General features: G+C 38.0%; 1 non-coding gene across 1 annotated transcript; it reads right to left on the bottom strand.

The window, feature by feature from the left end:
- Window positions 1-14,921: 14,921 nt before the first annotated feature.
- On the bottom strand, window positions 14,922-15,029 carry LOC112773856 (small nucleolar RNA R71). Its single transcript, XR_003188382.1, has one exon. It is a non-coding gene; the product is annotated as a small nucleolar RNA R71 (small nucleolar RNA).
- Between the last annotated feature and the right edge of the window lie 4,759 nt (window positions 15,030-19,788).

Here is a 19,788-nt window from a genome sequence, read left to right as displayed (position 1 = left end):
AGTAGCAAAATAAAATAAAATGCAAATAAATAAATTCCAATCAATAACTTAGCACTCTATTGCAACTCCCCAGCAACGGCGCCAAAAATTGACGTGGCAGAAATTGGTGAGTTAAGAATTTATTATAAGAGATACGTTGCAAGCATAGTTCTTAACTAACCAAAAATCCGCTTATCAATTTAGAAGGGTTGTCACAAAATTAGAATTAAAATACTGGGAGTATGAATCCCTGGTCGTCTCCCAACGAGTTACAGAAAGGTGTGCTATTTTATTAATCAGATGTTTTCTAAAATGATTTGAGTTGATAAACAGGAAATTAAATCAGAGAATTTATGTTATTTAAATAAAAAACCTTGACCGGGAGTAGATTAGTCGGAAGGCCTATCCTTGTTGGAGTTCTCCCAAGATCAATTGATAATTGAAGGTTGTCCGCTCAGTTATCCCTTACCGGATAAAGGAAAGTTAAGCAAGTTAGAAGTCAGTTTCTACTCACAAGTTCTAATCCTCTCCCTTAGGAAGGACTAGTGTCAGTGACTAGATGGCGACCCAACGCTAAACCCAACTATAATTTTACTCTTGAGCATTCCAACTCAAGGTCCTCCTTTCAATCAACTCCCAATCAAGTTATGGAACTACTCGCTCATTATGAATGTAAACTTTGCAAAATAAGACATGATGAATAATAATCAAAAGGATTAATTAAAAATAAAAATAGTTCTTGTATTAATAAATTCTAAAAATAATCCAATAGTAACTCTGAAGAAATTAAGGATATGAAAGAGTAAGTGACAGGTAAGGAAACAAACTAGAATGACAAAGTCTTGACGGAGGTAACAACTCTTCTTAATATCCCAATCCAAGAAGCAATAAAATCAAATTCCTAAAAACTATGAATGTGTAGAGAGAAAATCTAGAAGAGGAGTAAAATCAGATTTAAAACTAAAATTATGTGGAATGAATGTTGTCTTCTGGTCTCTGCATGTTCCTTGGCTCTAATATGCTTTTCTGGGCCGAAAACTCGGTCAAAACATGGCCCAAAATCGCCCCTAGCGAATTCTGCAGATTCTGCAGATCGCGCCCGTCACGCGATCGCGTCATCCAGCGTTTTGCCTTGCCACGCGTGCGCGTCGTTCACGCATTCACGTCACTTGTGCAGTTTCCAATCCATGCGTTTGCGTCAGGCACGCGAGCGCGTCATTGCAATTTCCTCTAATTCGCGCGGTCGCGTGAGCCATGCGTCTGCGTCGCTTCTTGCTGGTCATCTCTTCAATTTCTTGTGTTCCTTCCATTTTTGCAAGTCTCCTTTCTAATCTCCAAGTCATTCATGCCTTGTAAAGCCTGAAACACTTAACACACAGATCACGGCATCGAATGGAATAAAGGAGAATTAAAATACATAATTAAAAGTCTCTATGAAGCAAGTTTTCAAACATGGAGTAATTTTGGGAAGGAATTGTAAATACATGCTAATTTAATGAATAAATGGGTAAAGATTTGATAAAACCACACAATTAAATACAATATAAACTATAAAATAATGGTTTATCAGTCACGCGTACGCGTGGGTGACGCGTACGCGTGGAAGGCTGATTTTGCAATTAACACAGACGCGTCAAGGACGCGTTCGCGTGGGCATGTTTGTGCCTGAGGCACGCCTCCAGCCACGCTCCCGTGTGACTTTCTGTTTCTTACCTCTTTATTTCACATGCACACATGACGCGGACGCGTCAGCGACGCTCACGCGTCACGTGCCTCATTTTTTTGTGTATTATGCAGAATACAGAATGCAAATGCTGATGCAGGCATTATGAATGAACACTAAGAAAAATAAAATAAAACAAAACTAAGAATAAAATAAAATAAAATAAAACTAAGATTGAAAAATAACGATCATACCATGGTGGGTTGTCTCCCACCTAGCACTTTTAGTTAAAGTCCTTAAGTTGGACATTTGGGGAGCTTCTTGTCATGGAGGCTTGTGTTTGAACTCATCCAGGAATCTCCACCAATGTTTGTAATTCCGATGGCCTCCTGGATCCCAAACTAGGCGTAAAAAGCCTTCAAGCAAGTTAAAGTAAGTGACAAGGCCCCAAGAGTGTTGATTGCTAGAATGAATTATGGGGTCCCAGACTTTGCTTTTACACCCGTCTTCTTGTTGATCATTATGATTCCATCCGGGTGGCACGCAATTTAAATTCTCACTGAGACATCCAAACAGCTTCTTAGACCCATTCAATTGAGAACTGTACCAACCTTTGTACTTCAATTTGGAGCATGCAACCATATTAAACCTTGCATGACAACTCTTACCACTAACCATCTTCCTCTTACTCTTATAGCCACAAAGAGCTCTAAGTTAACCATCTGTCTCAAGTAAACCATATTCAAGTGGGAAAGTAAAGGTCAAAGATAAGAATTTTACCCACTTGAATGTTGTATTGGATGGTAATGGCTTTGGGGGAGAAGTCTCCAACAACTTTGGCATGGTGATTTCAAGCTCCATTCCCTTGTGCTCTTCCTTGACAACTTCTACCTCTTTGCAGGCTTCTTCAGTTTCAACCTCTTCCTCTTGGTAGCTTTCTTCCAGTTCAAACTCTTCTTCATTACTTACCAAGGGCATGGGAGGTTGTGCTTCCTCTTCTTTAATCTCCATCTCTTGATCAACCTCTTCAAAGTCTTAAGCCATGACATGCCTTGGAGGTTGTACACCCTCTTCAACATCAAATTCAAACGTCTTGAAAGGAGGTTCTAAGACTGGACTTTCCCATGGAGGTTCTGCATCTCCTAAGTGTTCAACCACTTCTTCCTCTTCAATAATTACTGCTTTGTCCAGTTGTTTTAGTATAAAATTGTACTCATCCTTGATGATTTCCTTTCCATGACAACTTCTTTCAACTACTTCTTCATCTTCAAGGGTCTCTTCTATCTCCACATTTTGGGCCTCCTCTTGCTCTAAGACAAAATCAGACTCCTTTTTGATGTCTTCCTTCACTAATTCTTCAACCAATCCTTCGACTTCAAGGGTCTCTACTACCTTCATCTGTTGGGCCTCCTCTAACTTCTTATGAAGTATGGATTCGCGAAGATGATTCCTTCTCTCTTGTTTTATATCAATAGCATAGCTGGGATCATCTTTCTCTTGGATTAATGGATGTGGATGCTCTTCCATGGATGGTGGTGATGGGATGGAAAGATTATTATGTGGTTGAAAAGGAAGCACACTAAAGCTTGAGGGTTGAATATTGGAGGTAGAAGGTTGGTCCATGTGGGATATAAGTGCTTGAAGAGTAAAGGTGAGACTAGTGATAGAGGCAAGTGTGGTATGAAGCTCTGTTTGCACTTGGTGAATAACACCAATGGTGTTTTCATCCAGTGGAGGTTGGGGTGGATATGGGTTAGGGTCATATGGAAGTGAATGGTGTAAAGGGGCTTGTGAGTATGGTGGTTCAAAGTTGTGTTGGGGAGGTGTTCATAAGCATATGATGAGGCTTGTTGGTAACTACAAGGGGTCCACCATAACTATTGTCTTGGTATACATTGTAAGATGGTCGTTGTCTATGGTATCTTGGAAGGTGTTGTTGCCTAAAGGCTTGATCAGATCCTCGTGGCTCCTTCCATCTTTGATTGCTTTGACCTTGATGCATGTTCCTGTTATAGCTTCCATTCCTTACAACAACATTAGAACCAAACTCAAAGCGAATGGGGTGAGAACTCATAGTAGCTAATAAAAATTAAAAACAAAAATAAAAACAGAAACAAATAAAAAAGCAAAATAAAATATTTACAATAACCAATAATAAGGCACACGTTTGTAATTCCCTGGCAACGGCGCCATTTTGACGATCGGATTCTTGCCGGTAAAGAGATTCACAAATATAATCACGTTGTAAGTATAGTTTCTAAACCAACAGAGAATCCTTTCGTACAAAATTTTGGTTGTCACAAGTAACAAAACCAATAAAATTGATAACCGAAGTATTTAAACCTCGGGTCGTCTTCTCAAGAAATTGCAGGGAAGTATGATTTATTATTGGTTATGGAAAAAGTATATTTTTGGGTTTTTAAAATAAGGAACAAGTAATTTAAATGGCAAGAAAAATAAATTAATAATTAGAAAATCTCTTGGCAAGGTATGAGAACCGAAAATCCTATCCTAGTTATCTTTATTAGGTGTGATGAGAATTGGTGTTTCTCCTACTTAGTTAACCCTTACTAAATAAAGGAAAGTCAAGTGGACTAATCAACTTGATTCCTCAAGTCCTAGTCAACTCCTATGGAAATACTAGCTTTAGAGGGATCCAAATTAATCAGCAAATTCCAATTTTTAATCAAAAGGTGAGTTTGACAACTCAAGTGTCACCAATTACTCAACCAAAGCCAAAAGGGAAGAAAATCTACTCGAATGAAAATAATTTGGATTAATTAGAAGCATCAATAACATAAATTAAAGAAAGCAATCATAAATCTGAAATACCTCAATATGTATTAATTAAGAAAATTAATCCTAACATGGATTTCATAAACCAAATTGAAAAGATAAATAACAATTAAAGTAATAGAATAAATAAAAGTAGAAAATAAATTAAAGGAACATTGAACCTATGATTAAAGAGAAGTAGCCTAATCATAATAGAAATCCTAAATCCTAATCCTAATCCTAAATCCTAAGAGAGAGGAGAGAGCCTCTCTCTCTAAAAGCTACATCTAAACCTAAAATTATGTGAATGAAAGTTGTGATGAATGAATTGATTGATTCCCCCACTTTATAGCCTCTAATCTATGTTTTTTGGGCCGAAAACTGGGTCAAAAACAGCCTAGAAATCGCCCCCAGCGATTTCTGGTATGTACAGGTTGCTGCAAAGTCACGCGGAAGCGTCGTCCACGTGTTAGCGTGGATTGGGTTTTTGCCAGGTCACGTGTCCGCGTGATCCATGCGTGCGTGTCACCTGGCTTCGGGGCAGCTATAAAAAATTATATATCTTTGCGAAGCCCTGGACGTTAGCTTTCCAACACAACTGGAACCGCATCATTTGGACCTCTGTAGCTCAAGTTATGATCGATTTAGTACCAGGAGGTCAGGCTAGACAGCTTTAGCAGTTCCTTCAGTTTCTTGTATTCCTTCCACTTTTGCATGCTTCCTTTCCATCCTTTAAGCCATTCCTGCCCTGTAATCTCTGAAATCACTTAACACACATATCACGGCATTGAATGGTAATAAGAGAGGATTAATATTAGCAAATATAAGGCCCAGGAAACATGTTTTCAATCATAGCACAAAATCAGGAAGGAAAACGTAAATCATGCGAATTGTATGAATAAGTGTGAGAATAATGGATAAAATTCACTAGGTTAAGCACAGGATAAACCCTAAAAATGGGGTTTATCAATTTCCAAGGCAAGCCCATTTAGTTAAGAAGGGTTGACCTAAAGCCGATAGCTAGAGGATGCTTGGAATTCATCCAACATTCCATTAAAGGTGGATTCGTTCTCTTTTATTTCCTTTCCTTTTATTATTTTCTGTTTTCTATTATGTTGTTTGTTTTCCTGTTCCAATTGCATGATCATTTGTATTGATGTCTGAAAGTTGTAAAATGTTCCATATATCTCTCACCTTGCTTAAAAGAAAATTTTTATTTGAAAAGAATTGAAAGATACATGAATTTCAAGTATTAAATAAGAGTAGTTCAATTCTTGTGATGTTGTGGCATTGCTTTTCTTTTCTGAATGCATGATTAAATAGTGCATATTTGAAGTTGAAATTCTAGAATGTTGGCTCTTGAAAGAATAAGAAAAAAGGAAAAGTATTGTTGATAATCTGAAAAATCAATAAAATTGATTCTTGAAACAAGAAAAAGCAGCAAAAAGAGAAAAAAGAAAAAGCTTGCACGAAAAAAAAATGTGGCGAAAAAATAAATGAAAAAAATAAAGTGAAAAATCAAGCAGAAAAAGCCAATAGATCTTTAAACAAAAAGGCAAGAGCAAAAAGTCAATAACCCTTTAAACCAAAAGCCAAGGGTAAAAAGGATCCAAGGCTTTGAGCATCAGTGGATAGGAGCCCCTAAAGGAATAAAATCCTGGCCTAAGCGGCTCAACTAAGCTGTCTCTAACCATGTGCTTGTGGTGTGAATGTGTCAAGTGAAAAGCTTGAGACTGAGCGGTTAAAGTCGTGGTCCAAAGCAAAAAGAGTGTGCTTAAGAACTCTGGACACCTCTATTTGGGGACTCTAGCAAAGCTAAGTCACAATCTGGAAAGGTTTACCCAGTTAAAGTGTCTGTGGCATTATTATATTCGGTTGTAATACTGGAAAACAAGGTGCTTAGGGTCACGGCTAAGACTCTGAAAGCTATGTTCAAGAATAAAAAAGAACTGAACTAGGAGAGTCAATAATATTATCTGGATTCTAAGTTCCTAAGGATGCTAACCATTCTAGGTTTCAATAGATAGTGAGATGCCAAAACTATTTCAGAAGCAAAAACCTACTAAGTCTCGCCTATCTAATTTATTGTATCTTAATTTTATTTTTATCCTACTGTGTTTTTAGTTGCTTGGGGACAAGCAACAATTTAAGTTTGTGTTGTGATGAGGGCATATTTTATACGATTTTTGGCATCATTTTCTTATAGTTTTTAGTATGTTTTGTCTAGTTTTTATTAAGTTTTTATAGGTTTTAGTGTTAAATTCACATTTTTTTATTCTACTATGAGCTTTTGTATTTTTGTGCAATGTCAAGTAATTTTTGGCTGAAATTGAGGAGTTGGAGCAAAAGTCTGATTCAGAGACAGAGAAAGCACTGCAAATGCTGTCCGGATCTGACCTCCTTGTACTTGGAAGAGATTTTCTGGAGCACCAGAAGTCCAAATCAAGATTTCTTAACGGCTATGGAAATTTGGCTTCCAGAGCTTTCCAGCAATGTATAATAGTCTATGCTTTGCTTCGGATTAGAAAGTTCAAAACTGGCATCCAACGCCAACTTCCTGCCCCCTTCCAGGTGTCCAGCACCCACAGAGCAGAGTCCAGCGTCCAAATGCCCAGAGAGGACCCCTTAGCCAGCGTTCAATGCCCTAGGAGCCTCATAGCATATGGATCTCATCAAAGCTCAGCCCAAACACTCACCAAGTGGGCCCCAGAGGTGGATTTTAGCACTAAATAGACTATTTTACCCTTATTAGTCATCTATTTAGTATTTAAAGTGTATTTTACATTCTCCAGAAGGAGGACAGCCATTATTTTTGAGTTTTACTTTTCATTTTACATCAGTATGAGTTTCTAAACCTCCTAGGTTGACGGGAGGAGCCCTGCTATGTTTGATTAATTCTAAGATGTATATTCATACTTCAACGTGGTGGATAGGATGATTAGTGACAATCAGCTCTGTTCATCATATTAACATGAACGTGCCTGACAAACACCCGCGTCTACTTGGGTTTGGGTGAATACTTCAGTGGAAAGCACACACCACCAGCTTGAATCATACATCTCTCATACGACTAATCCACGACTTCGTTGGGAACTTCTCGAGACACCAGTTGAGCCGATTTACGGGGATATTAGGGTCTATGTGCTAGAGGCTAGAACCCAATGATGCAGCAATCTCTGATCCGAAAGATCTGACCTTGTCTGTGGCGTTTTGAGTAGGATCATTAAGGAGAATGGACTGTAAGCGCTTCACCCTCAAGTAGAGATGGATCCACACTAACCATGGGGTTTAGATCTGGAGGAATATTGATGATCTCTCAATAAAGGCACCAATCACTTACAGCCTGCTATTGAAGAGATCACTCACAAGCAAAGAAGACAGTAATACTGGAGTTAATTCAGAAACACAAAGCAATTCCAATCCTTTACCTTATCCTTATTACTGATTTTTATTTAATTTACAGAGTATCTTTATTAGTTATATGTCTTCATAGTTTCATGATCTCACAACCAACAACCTTCTGATTCACCTGACTAAGACCTACAAGATAACCATAGCTTGCTTCAAACCACAATCCTAGTGGGATCGACCCTAACTCGCTCAGGTAGTACTTGGACAACCCAGTGCACTTGCTGGTACAACAGTACAAAGGTGTGGGGATTCGTGCTACCACTATACCATCCTATATATACATAACAAAACAACCTAACTACCCATTTATCTCCTATCTCACATTCACTTATGTATTTTCTTTCCAAAACACAAACATATGCATCCTTTATTCACCTTTTTATTTCATATACTTATTATGCACAAAATTTGATTTGATTGATTTTTTTTTGAAATCACAAATTCCTTTTTTTGTCAACATGAGAAGATGCATATGTCTTGAACAATGAATGCATGAGTAATGACCATTTTCCAAATTTTTACAATGAATATCCCATGTAAGTTCATCACCAATGTTTCCCAACAATTTCCCCCACACTTAGTGTAAGACACACTACTCCACCCAAGCCATTCAAAGAACAATTCAAGGACATCAATGGTTTTTCAGTTTAGGGAGAATAATGTGCTTAGAATTAGAACAAAGGGGGTTTAAAGGCTTAAAAGGGGTTACAAAGGTGAATGCAATGGTTGGCCATATGGGTTAGTTAGTTCAATATAAAAAATGGCCTCAATCATGCTAAATGCAATCAAACACAAAAAATAGGACATATAGATTCATGCAAATCTAAGATCACATTCAAAAAGGAGTATAATCACAAAAAAACAAACTTTATGGTTAAAAATGTGAAACCATCTATTAGAGCTCAATTCTGACAAGGTATGTTGTTCTAACTCTTTTTCTATGTTCTATGAAAAGAATATTCCAAGCAAGTTGACAAATAAATTTTTCAATTCAATCACTGGCACACCCTAAGAAAGGTTTCATGAAAATTTCTTGTTGTTTCACCAACTTATTTACTCTACCATGCAACATGCAAGTATTTACTATCATAAAACCAAAAGCACTAAAGAAATATGTACAAACAAACCAACAAAGTGCAATAAGAATAAAATTGCAAAAAATTAAAGAAAAAGAACTACAAGGTATTGTAAAGTGTCTAAGAAAAGAATTTCACCCCCCCTCAAAGTTGTCGAATCTCCCGCACACTTAAATAATGCACGGTCCTCTGTGCATGCTCACAATCCGGGAGAACGATGGTCACAGACATGGGTTGATCACTTCCATCATCCTCCTCCCCAACTAACTCTGATGAAGCTTTGGGTGTTGGGCCGAGGTCTCTTCCTTGTAGTTTTGCCTCTACCCACTCGAAACGCTCGTGCTCAAGTCACTCCATGTTGTGGATATCATGCAATATATCTTGGAAAAAGTCCGAAAGAGACCAGAAAAATGGTAGAGGAGTTGATGAAGTTGGTGGATTTGATGATTGTGTTGTAGGTGCTTTCCTATTGGAGAGTGTCTTCTTTTTCGATCCATTTAAATATACTCACGGAATGAATTGGTTGCCTCTTGCTATCTTGAACATGACATCCGTCGGTTGCCTCTCTACCCCCGCTACTATAGCTACTCGCATCACCATCGATGGAAAAGGAAGACATGGGTAGCATGTGTGCTAGGAATTATATAGTCGGCCACAATCTGATGCCAAATGCGCGCCTCATCATTCAAGTCGGAATAAGCAATACTAGCAGGAACAGATTTCCTCCCCTTGCTATATTTCCAACTTGTATCGGGATGGCCAATTCTCTTAAGAATGGGAGCCAAAGACATCCTCCCTTTGAACACATCCGCTTTTATCCTTGAATAGTCATCTGTCGCAGGTAGAATGTGAAAAATCTTCAGAAGAGCTTCTAGAGCCTTGTTGGAAGTGTCCAACATCTTCCTTTGGAGGAATACCAACTTCGCTTTCTAAGCTTGATAGTTCACATAGAATTCTGACACCATGAATTCATTAATTTCAATTGGGGTCTTGCTCAAGAAATCCCCAATGAAGCGAGACAATCCTTTCATGTATGGTCGTCTTGTATTTGCTTGGAACCTTTAGTGTCCTCTCCCAATGGATTGTTCTTTTCTCAATTGCCTCATATTGGGAGTCGGCTCTTCGGTTAACCAAGACACATGGTCTCTCACTTTGGCGATCCATGAACCAAGTATTAGGAGGGCGAGTTGTTGGTTGCACAACCGGTAATGTGACCGGTTGATAAACCACTATTTTATGGTTTATCTGGTACTCAATTGAGTGGTTTTTATCAAGCCTTTGCACACTTATTCATACAATTTGCATGATTTTACAATTCCTTCCAAGTTTTGTTTATAATTGAAAACTTGCTTCCTGGGCCTTTAAATTGTATATTTTTAATCCCCTTTTATACCATTCGATGTCGTGATCTGAGCATTAAGTGCTTTCAGGCTTTATAGGACAGGAATGACTTAGAGGATGGAGAGGAAGCTTGCATAAAGGGAAGGAGCACAAGAAATAAAGGAGACAACCAGCGAGGAGTAACGCGCACGCATAGTTCACGCGTGCGCGTGGCTGACGCCTACGCGTGACACGCGAAGATTACCAGCGACGCATACGCGTGACATGCGCTACCTGCAGAAATTGTAGAAAATGCTGGGGGCAATTTTGGGCCGAGTTTGGACCAAGTTTTTGGCCCAAAAACACAGACTAGAGCTAGGGGACAAGCAGAGACTCAAGACACATTCTCATTCGCATAGTTTTAGTTTTAGATTGGAATCTTAGAGAGAAATCACTCTCCTCTAGGTTTTCTACACATTCATAGTTTTTATGCTTTTTATGCTTTTGCTTTGGATATTGAGAAGAGATACTACCTTCATTGAAGTCGCTATTATTCTAGTTTGCTTTCTTATTTCTTTACTCTTTTGATTACTTATTAACCCTGTTCAGATAAGGATGTTGCATTTTGGGATTTATTAGTGCAAAGAATTAATTTCATCTTTAATTAATTTTCAGTTCCTATTTTATTTAATTTATCATGTCTTCTTCTTATATGTTTGTGAACGTTGTATTCATGTCAATGGAGTAGACTCCCAACTTGACTTGGGGGTTGATTAAAAGGAGACCCTGGAGTTGGAATACTCAAGTGATTAGTGATGAGCGGATAATTTATACCCTTTTTGGCATCGTTTTTAAATAGTTTTTAGTATGTTTTAGTTACCTTTTATTATATTTTTATTAGTTTTTATGCAAAAATCACATCTCTGGACTTTACTATGAGTTTGTGTATTTTTCTATGATTTCAGGTATTTTTTGGCTGAAATTGAGGGACCTGAGAATTAATCTGATTCAGAGGCTGAGAAAGGACTGCAGATGGTGTTGGATTCTGACCCTCCTGCACTCGAAGTGGATTTTCTAAACCTACAGAAACCCAATTGGCACGCTCTCAATTGTGTTGGAAAGTAGACATCTTGAGCTTTCCAGTAATGTATAATAGTCCATACTTTGCCAGAGATTTGATGGCCCAAACTGGCGTCTAAACGTCCACCAGAGACCCTTTTCTGGCGTAAAACGCTAGAACTGGCACCAGAACTAGAGTTAAATGCCCAAACTGGCATCCAAGCTGGTATTTAACTCTAGAAATGGCCTAGGCACGTGTAAAGCTCAATTCTCAGCCCAAGCACACACCAAGTGGGCCCCGGAAGTGGATTTCTGCACTATCTGCACTTAGTTACTTATTTTCTGTAATCCCTAGTAACTAGTTTAGTATAAATAGCACTTTTTACTATTGTATTCATATCTTTGATCGATCTTTGGACGTTTATGTTACATTTGGGGAGGCTGGCTATTCGGCCATGCCTAGACCTTTTTCTCTTATGTATTTTCTACGGTGGAGTTTCTACACCTCATAGATTAAGGTGCGGAGCTCCGCTGTTCTTCATGAATTAATGCAAGTACTATTGTTTCTCTTTCAATTCACGCCTACTTCTTCTCCAAGATATACTCTCGTACCTAATTTAGTTAAGTCAGAATGAAGGGGTCACCCGTGACAATCACCCACTATCTTCATTACTTGCTTAGCCAAGATCCGCGTGCCTGACAACCACAAGCGGTTTACATGATGTTCAACGTAGTCATTGGATGACAGCCAGAGTATATTCTCTTGGGTCTTTAAGCCACGATTCACATTGTCTCTCCTAACAACAAAGCATCCGAATATGTGATTAGAACCCTCGTGGTATAGGCTAGAACAATTGGCAGCATTCCTGAGATCCGGAAAGTCTAAACCTTGTCTGTGGTATTCTGACTAGGATCTGGGAAGGGATGACTGTGACGAGCTTCAAACTTGCGAATGTTGGGCGCAGTGACAGTGTGCAAAAGGATAGAGAGATCCTATTCCGACGTTAGTGAGAAATGACAGATGATTAGCCGTGCGGTAGCTGTACCTGGTATTTTTCATCCTATACGAGAAATCCGACAGTTGATTAGCCGTGCAGAGGCCGTACCTGGTATTTTTCATCTGAGAGGATCATACAGCTTGCCATGGAAGGGAGCACGCATGATTGGAAGAAGACAATAGGAAAGCAGAGGTTCAGAAGCAACAAAGCATCTCCAAACGCTTATCTGAAATTTCCACCAATGAATTACATAAGTATCTTTATTTTATTTTATGTTGTATTTATCTTTTAATTATCAAAACCCCATAACCATTTGAATCCTCCTAACTAAGATTTACAAGATGACCATAGCTTGCTTCAAGCCGACAATCTCCGTGGGATCGACCCTTACTCACGTAAGGTGTTACTTGGACAACCCAGTGCACGCTGGTTAGTTGTGCGGAGTTGTGAAAAGTGTGAATCACAATTTCGTGCACCAAGTTTTTGGCGCCGTTGCCGGGGATTATTCGAGTTTGGACAACTGACGGTTCATCTTGTTGCTTAGATTGGGTAATTTTATTTTATGTTTAAGCTTTTTATTTTAAAAATTTTAGTTTTCGAAAAATTCAAAAAAAAGATATCTTCAGAATTTTTAAGAATGAATTCTAGAGTTTCATGAGATATGTTGAAGCCTGGCTAGCTATTAAGCCATGTCTAATCTTTTGGACCGAGGTTTCCACTTTCAATTGTAGAAAGACTTTCAATTGCATGTTTTAATTTTTCTTAAATTTTTGAAAATATATGCATTGTGTTCTTCTTTGATCTTCAAGTTGTTCTTGATGATTTTCTTTGTGTAAACTTGTGATTTTCTTGTTTTGTATTTTTTCTTGTTTTTCATATGCATTTTCGAATTCATAGTGTCTAAACATTAAAAATTTCTGAGTTTAGTATCTTGCATGTGTTTCTTTTCTTAAAAATTTTCAAAAATATATTCTTGATGTTCATCATGATCTTCAAAGTGTTCTTGGTGTTCACCTTGACATTCAAAGTATTCTTGCATGCATTATTTATTTTGATCTTAAATTCTTATGTCTTGTGTCATTTTGTTATTTTTCTCTCTCTTCATTAGTTAAAAAAAATCAAAAATAATATCTTTCTCTTATTTTACTCATAAATTTTGAAATTTTGGGTTGACTTAGTCAAAAATTTTTTAAATTTATTTGTTTCTTGTTAGTCAAGCCAAAATTTCAATTTAAAAATTCTATCTTTTCAAATTTTTTTCAAAATCAAATCTTTTTCACTTTTCACTCATGTTTTTCGAAAATTCTTCAAAATAAAATTTTCAAAATCTTTCTCTTAATTTTCTTTCATAATTTTCGAAATTATTGCTAACATTTAATGTTTTGATTCAAAAATTTCATGTTTGTTACTTTCCTGTTAAGAAAGGTTCAATCTTTAAATTCTAGAATCATATCTTTTAGTTTCTTGTTAGTCAAGTCATCAACTTTAATTTTCAAAATCAAATCTTTTTAAATTTCTTTTTCAAATCTTTTTCAAAATAAATTTCAATCATATCCTTTTGAAAACTTAATTTCAAAATCTTTTTCTAACTTCTTATCTTTTCAAAATTTATTTTCAAATCTTTTTCAATTAACCAGTTGAGTTGTTTGTTTTAATTTTAAAAAGTTTACTATTTCTTATCTTTTTTTTCAAAACCACCTAACTAATTCTCCACTTCTAATTTTCGAAAATCACTAACCACCTTTTTAAAATTCTTTTTAATTAACTAATTGTTTTAAATTCTAATTTTATTTTATCTCTTTTCTTAAATTTCAAATTCTAACTTAATTAATTAAATAAAAATAAAAATATTTGTCTTCTCCCTCTTCTTAAAATTCGAATAACTCTCTCTCTCTCATCTCTTTCTATTCATTTTAATTATTTACTAACACTTCTCTTCTACTCATAATTCGAACCCTCTCCTTCTCTCTGTGTTCGAATTCTTCTTATTCTCTCTCTACCTTATTCCTCTCTTCTTCTATTCTTATACTCACATAAAGAAATCTCTATACTGTGACATAGAGGATTCCTCTTCTTTTCTGTTCTCTTCTTTTTCATATGAGTAGAAACAAGGATAAGGACATTCTTGTTGAAGCTGATTCTGAACCTGAAAGGACTCTGAAGAGGAAGCTAAGAGAAGCCAAAGCACAACACTCTGGAGAGGACCTTACAGAAATTTTCAAAAAAGAAGAAGACATGGCAACCGAACCCAACAATAATGGTGGAGATGTAAGGAAGATGCTTGGTGACTTTACTGCACCAACTTCTGAATTCTATGGAAGAAGCATCTGAATTCCTGCAATTGGAGCAAACAACTTTGAGCTTAAGCCTCAATTAGTTTCTCTAATGTAGCAGAATTACAAGTTTCATGGACTTCGATTGGAAGATCCTCATCAGTTCTTAGCTGAATTCTTGCAAATCTGTGACATTGTTAAGACCAATGGGGTTAATCCCGAGGTTTGCAAACTTCTGCGTTTCCTCTTTGCTGTAAGAGACAGATATAGGATATGGTTGGACTCACAACCTAAAGAAAGCCTGAACTCTTGGGAAAAGTTGGTCAATGCTTTCTTGGCCAAATTCTTTCCACCTCAAAAGTTAAGCAAGCTTAAAGTGGAAGTCCAAACCTTAAGACAGAAGGAAGGTGAAACCCTCTATGAAGCTTGGGAAAGATACAAGCAATTGATCAAAAGGTGTCCTTTTGACATGCTTTCAGAATGGAGCATCTTATGTATATCCTATGATGGTCTGTCTGAATTATCCAAGATGTCGTTGGACCACTCTGTTGGTGGATCTCTTCATCTGAAGAAAAATCCTGCAGAAGCCCAGGAACTCATTGAAATGGTTGTAAATAACCAGTTCATGTATACCTCTGAAAGAAATCCTGTGAATAATGGAATGACTCAAAAGAAAGGAGTTCTTGAGATTGATACTCTGAATGCAATATTAGCTCAGAATAAAATATTGACTCAACAAGTCAGTATGATTTCTCAGAATCTGACTGGAATGCAAGCTGCATTCGGTAGTACTAAAGAAGCTTCCTCTGAAAAAGAAGCTATAACCCTGAGAATCTTGCAATGGAAGAAGTGAATTACATAGGAGAATCCTATGGAAACACTTACAATCCTTCATGGAGGAATCATCCTAATTTCTCATGGAAGGATCAGCAAAAGCCTAATCAAGGCTTCAATAATAATAATGGTGGGAAAATTTGGTTTGGCAATAGCAAACCTTTTCCATCATCTTCTCAGCAACAGACAGAGAATTCTAAGCAGAGCCTCTCTGACTTAGCAACCATAGTCTCTGATCTATCTAGGACCACTCTCAGTTTCATGACTAAAACAAGGTCCTCCATTAGAAATTTGATGGCACAAATGGGTCAGCTGAGTAAAAGAGTTACTGAAACTCCTCCTAGTACTCTCCCAAGCAATATAAAAGAGAATCCCAAAAGAGAGTGCAAGGCCATAACTATAGCCAAAGTGGCCGAACCTGGAGAGAGTAAAGAGGCAGTGATTTCCAGTGAGGAAGACCTTGTTGGACATCCACTGACCAATAAGGAGTTTCCTATTGAGGAACCAAAGGAATCAGAGGCTCATACAGAGACCATAGAAATTCCACTGAACTTACTGTTGCCATTCATGAGCTCTGATGAGTATTCTTCCTCTGAAGAAGATGAAGATGTTGTTGAAGAGTAAATTGCTCAGTATTTAGGAGCAATCATGAAGCTGAATGCCAAGTTATTTGGTAATGAGACTTGGGAGGATGAACCTCCATTGCTCATTAATGAACTGAATGCCTTGGTTCAACTGAAATTACCTCAGAAGAAACCGGATCCCGAAAAGTTCTTAATACCCTGTACCATAGGCACCATGACCTTTGAGAAGGCTCTGTGTGACCTGGGGTTAGGAATAAATCTCATGCCACTCTTTGTAATGGAGAAACTAGGGATCTTTGAGGTACAAGCTGCAAGAATCTCATTAGAGATGGCAGACAAATCAATGAAATAGGCTTATGGACTTGTAGAGGATGTCTTAGTGAAGGTTGAAGGCATGTACATCCGTGATGATTTCATAATCCTAGACACTGGGAATGATGAAGATGAATCCATTATCCTTGGAAGACCCTTCCTAGCCACAGCAAGAGCTATGATTGATGTGGACAGAGGAGAGTTAGTCCTTCAATTGAATAAGGACTACCTTGTGTTTAAGGCTCAAGGATCTTCTTCTGTAACCATGGAGAGGAATCATGAAAAGCTTCTCTCAATATAGAGTCAAACAGAGCCCCCACACTCAACTTCTATGTTTGGTGTTAGGAGGCCACCATTAAGCTCTGAGTCTCTGTGAAGCTCTCTAAGAGCTCACTGTCAAGCTATTGACATTAAAGAAGCGCTTATTGGGAGGTAACCCAATGTTATTTAATTATATTTATTCATAGACATTTGTTTTCCATTGTTATTTTATGTTTTCTTTAGGTAGATGATCATGTGAAGTCCACAAAAACAGCTACAGAATTAAAGCGGAATCAAAAATAACATAAAAAATAGCACACCCTGGAGGACAGGCTTACTGGCGTTTAAATGCCATTAAGGATAGTAGAATGGGCGTTTAACACCCAGTCTGGCAGCATTCTAGGCGTTTAACGCCAGAAATGGCAGGCAGACTGGCGTTTAATGCCAAAAAAGGGTGTCTGGTGTCTGGCTGGCGTTAAACGCCAGAATTGGCAAACAAACTGGCGTTTAACGCCAGAAAAGGGTGTCTGGTTGGCGTTAAACGCTAGAAAGGGGCATCAGCTTGGCGTTTAACGCCAGAAAAGGTAGCAGAGACGGCGTTAAATGCCAGAAATGGCACACAGAGGGCATTTAAATGCCAGAATAGTGCAGGGACCAGAATTTCTTGACACCTCAGGATATGTAGACCCCACAGGATCCCCACCTACCCCAACTCACTCTCTCTCCTCTTCACACCCCTTCATAACATTCTTCCCCAAATACCCTTGACCAATCACATCAATACCACTTCTCCAAACACCATTCACCTATCAAGTCCTACCCTCTTCCCCATAATCTCTTTACCACTCACATCCATCCATCATAAAACCCCACCTACCTCACCATTCAAATTTAAAACATTTCCCTCCCAAACCCAACCCGTTCATACACGACTTCCCTCTCTCTTACCCTATAAATACCCCTCCTTACCTCCTTCAATTTCACACAACATACACACTTAAACCCCCCTTGGCCGAAACAAACACTCCCCTCTATCTCCTCCATTTCTTTTTCTTCTACTCTTTTCTTTCTTCTTTTGCTCGAGGACGAGCAAACTTTTTAAGTTTGGTGTGGGAAAAAGCTCTGCTTTTTGTTTTTCCATAACCATTAATAGAAAGAGGAAAGGGAAGGCAATTGCTTCCACCTCCGAGTCATGGAAGATGGAGAGATTCATCTCAAAAGTCCATCAAGACCACTTCTATGAAGTTATAGCAAAGAAAAGGGTGATTCCCGAAGTCCCTTCATGCTCAAAAAGAGTGAATACCCAGAGATCCGACGTGAGGTTCGGAGAAGAGGTTGGGAAGCTCTCACCAACCCCATCCAAAAAGTCAGAATCTTAATGGTTTAAGAGTTCTATGCTAATGCATGGATCACTAAGAACCATGATCAAAGTGTGAATCCGAACACAAAGAATTGGCTAACAATGGTTCGGGGGAAATACTTAGATTTCAGTCCAGACACCAAGGAGATCCTCATGCTTTCACTAGAAGGGTCAACTTTGATCAAAGGTTGGACCAAGTTCTCATGGATATCTGTGTGGAAGGAGCTCAATGGAAGAGAGACTTCAAAGGCAAGCCGGTTCAACTGAGAAGGCTTGACCTCAAACCCGTGGCTAGGGGATGGTTGGAGTTCATCCAACGCTCTATCATTCCTACTAGCAACCGGTCTAAAGTTACAATAGACCGGGCTATCATGATCCATAGTATCATGAATGGAGAGGAAGTAGAAGTTCATGAGATCATACCTCTAGAACTATACAAGGTGGCGGACAAGCCCTCCACTTTGGCAAGGTTAGCCTTCCCTCATCTCATCTGTAACCTATGCAATTCAGCTGGAATTGTCATAGAAGAAGACATCTTCATTAAAGAGGACAAGCCCATCACTAAGAAGAGGATGGAGCAAAGAAGAGAGCCCACTCATGGACCTCAACAAGAGCATGAGGAAGTTCCTCATCAAGAAATCCCTGAGATACCTCAAGGGATGCATTTTCCTCCACACAACTATTGGGAGCAACTCAACACTTCTTTAGGAGAATTGAGTTCCAACATGGGGCAACTAAGGATGGAGCACCAAGAGCATTCCATCATCCTCCATGAAATCAGAGAGGACCAAAAGGCCATGAGAGAGGAGCAACAAAGGCAAGGAAGAGACATAGAGGAGCTCAAGCACTCAATAAGATCTTCAAGAGGAAGAACTAGCTGCCGTCACTAAGGTGGACCCGTTCTTTAATTTCCATGTTCTTATTTTTCTATTTTTTGGTTTTTATGCTTTATGTTTTGTCTATGTTTGTGTCTTCATTACATGATCATTAGTGTCTAGTGTCTATGTCTTAAAGCTATAAATGTCCCATAAATCCTTCACCTTTCTTAAATGAAAAATGTTTTCTGAAAAGAAAAAGAAGTACATGAATTTTGAATTCTATCTTGAAAATAGTTTAATTATTTTGATGTGGTGGCAATACTTTTTGTTTTCAGAATGAATGCTTGAACAGTGCATATTTTTGATAGTGAAGTTTATGAATGTTAAAACTGTTGGCTCTTGAAAGAATAATGAAAAAAGAGAAATGTTATTGATAATCTGAAAAATCATAAAATTGATTCTTGAAGCAAGAAAAAGCAGTGAAAAACAAGAGCTTGTGAAAAAAAATGGCGAAAAAAAAATAAATAAAGAAAAAGAAAGAAAAAGAAAAATCAAGTAGAAAAAGCTAGTAACCCTTTAAACTAAAAGGCAAGGGTAAAAAGGATCCAAGGCTTTAAGCATTAATGGATAGGAGGGACCAAAGGAATAAAATCCTGGCCTAAGCGGCTAAATCAAGCTGTCCCTAACCATGTGCTTGTGGCGTGAAGGTGTCAAGTGAAAATCTTGAGACTGAGCAGTGAAAGTCGTGGTCCAAAGCAAAAAGAGTATGCTTAAGAGCTCTGGGCACCTCTGACGTTAGGATTTTTGCCAGTAAAGAATTTTATAAAAACAGTCGCGTTGTAGATATAGTTTCTAAACCAACAGAAATCCCTTCGTACAAACGTTTTGGTTGTCACAAGTAACAAACCCCTTAATAATTGATAACCGAAGTATTCAAACCTCGGGTCATCTTCTCAAGGAATTGCAGGGAGGTATGTTCTTATTATTGGTTATGAGTTTGTAAATTGGGGTTTTGAGAATGAAGAACAAGTAATTTAAATGGCAATGGAAATAAATAAATAAATG

Source organism: Arachis hypogaea, chromosome 18, assembly GCF_003086295.3.
Source record: "Arachis hypogaea cultivar Tifrunner chromosome 18, arahy.Tifrunner.gnm2.J5K5, whole genome shotgun sequence".
NCBI lineage: Eukaryota > Viridiplantae > Streptophyta > Magnoliopsida > Fabales > Fabaceae > Arachis > Arachis hypogaea.
Note: the sequence above shows the minus strand (reverse complement) of the source record. Positions and strands in the feature narration are given on the sequence as shown.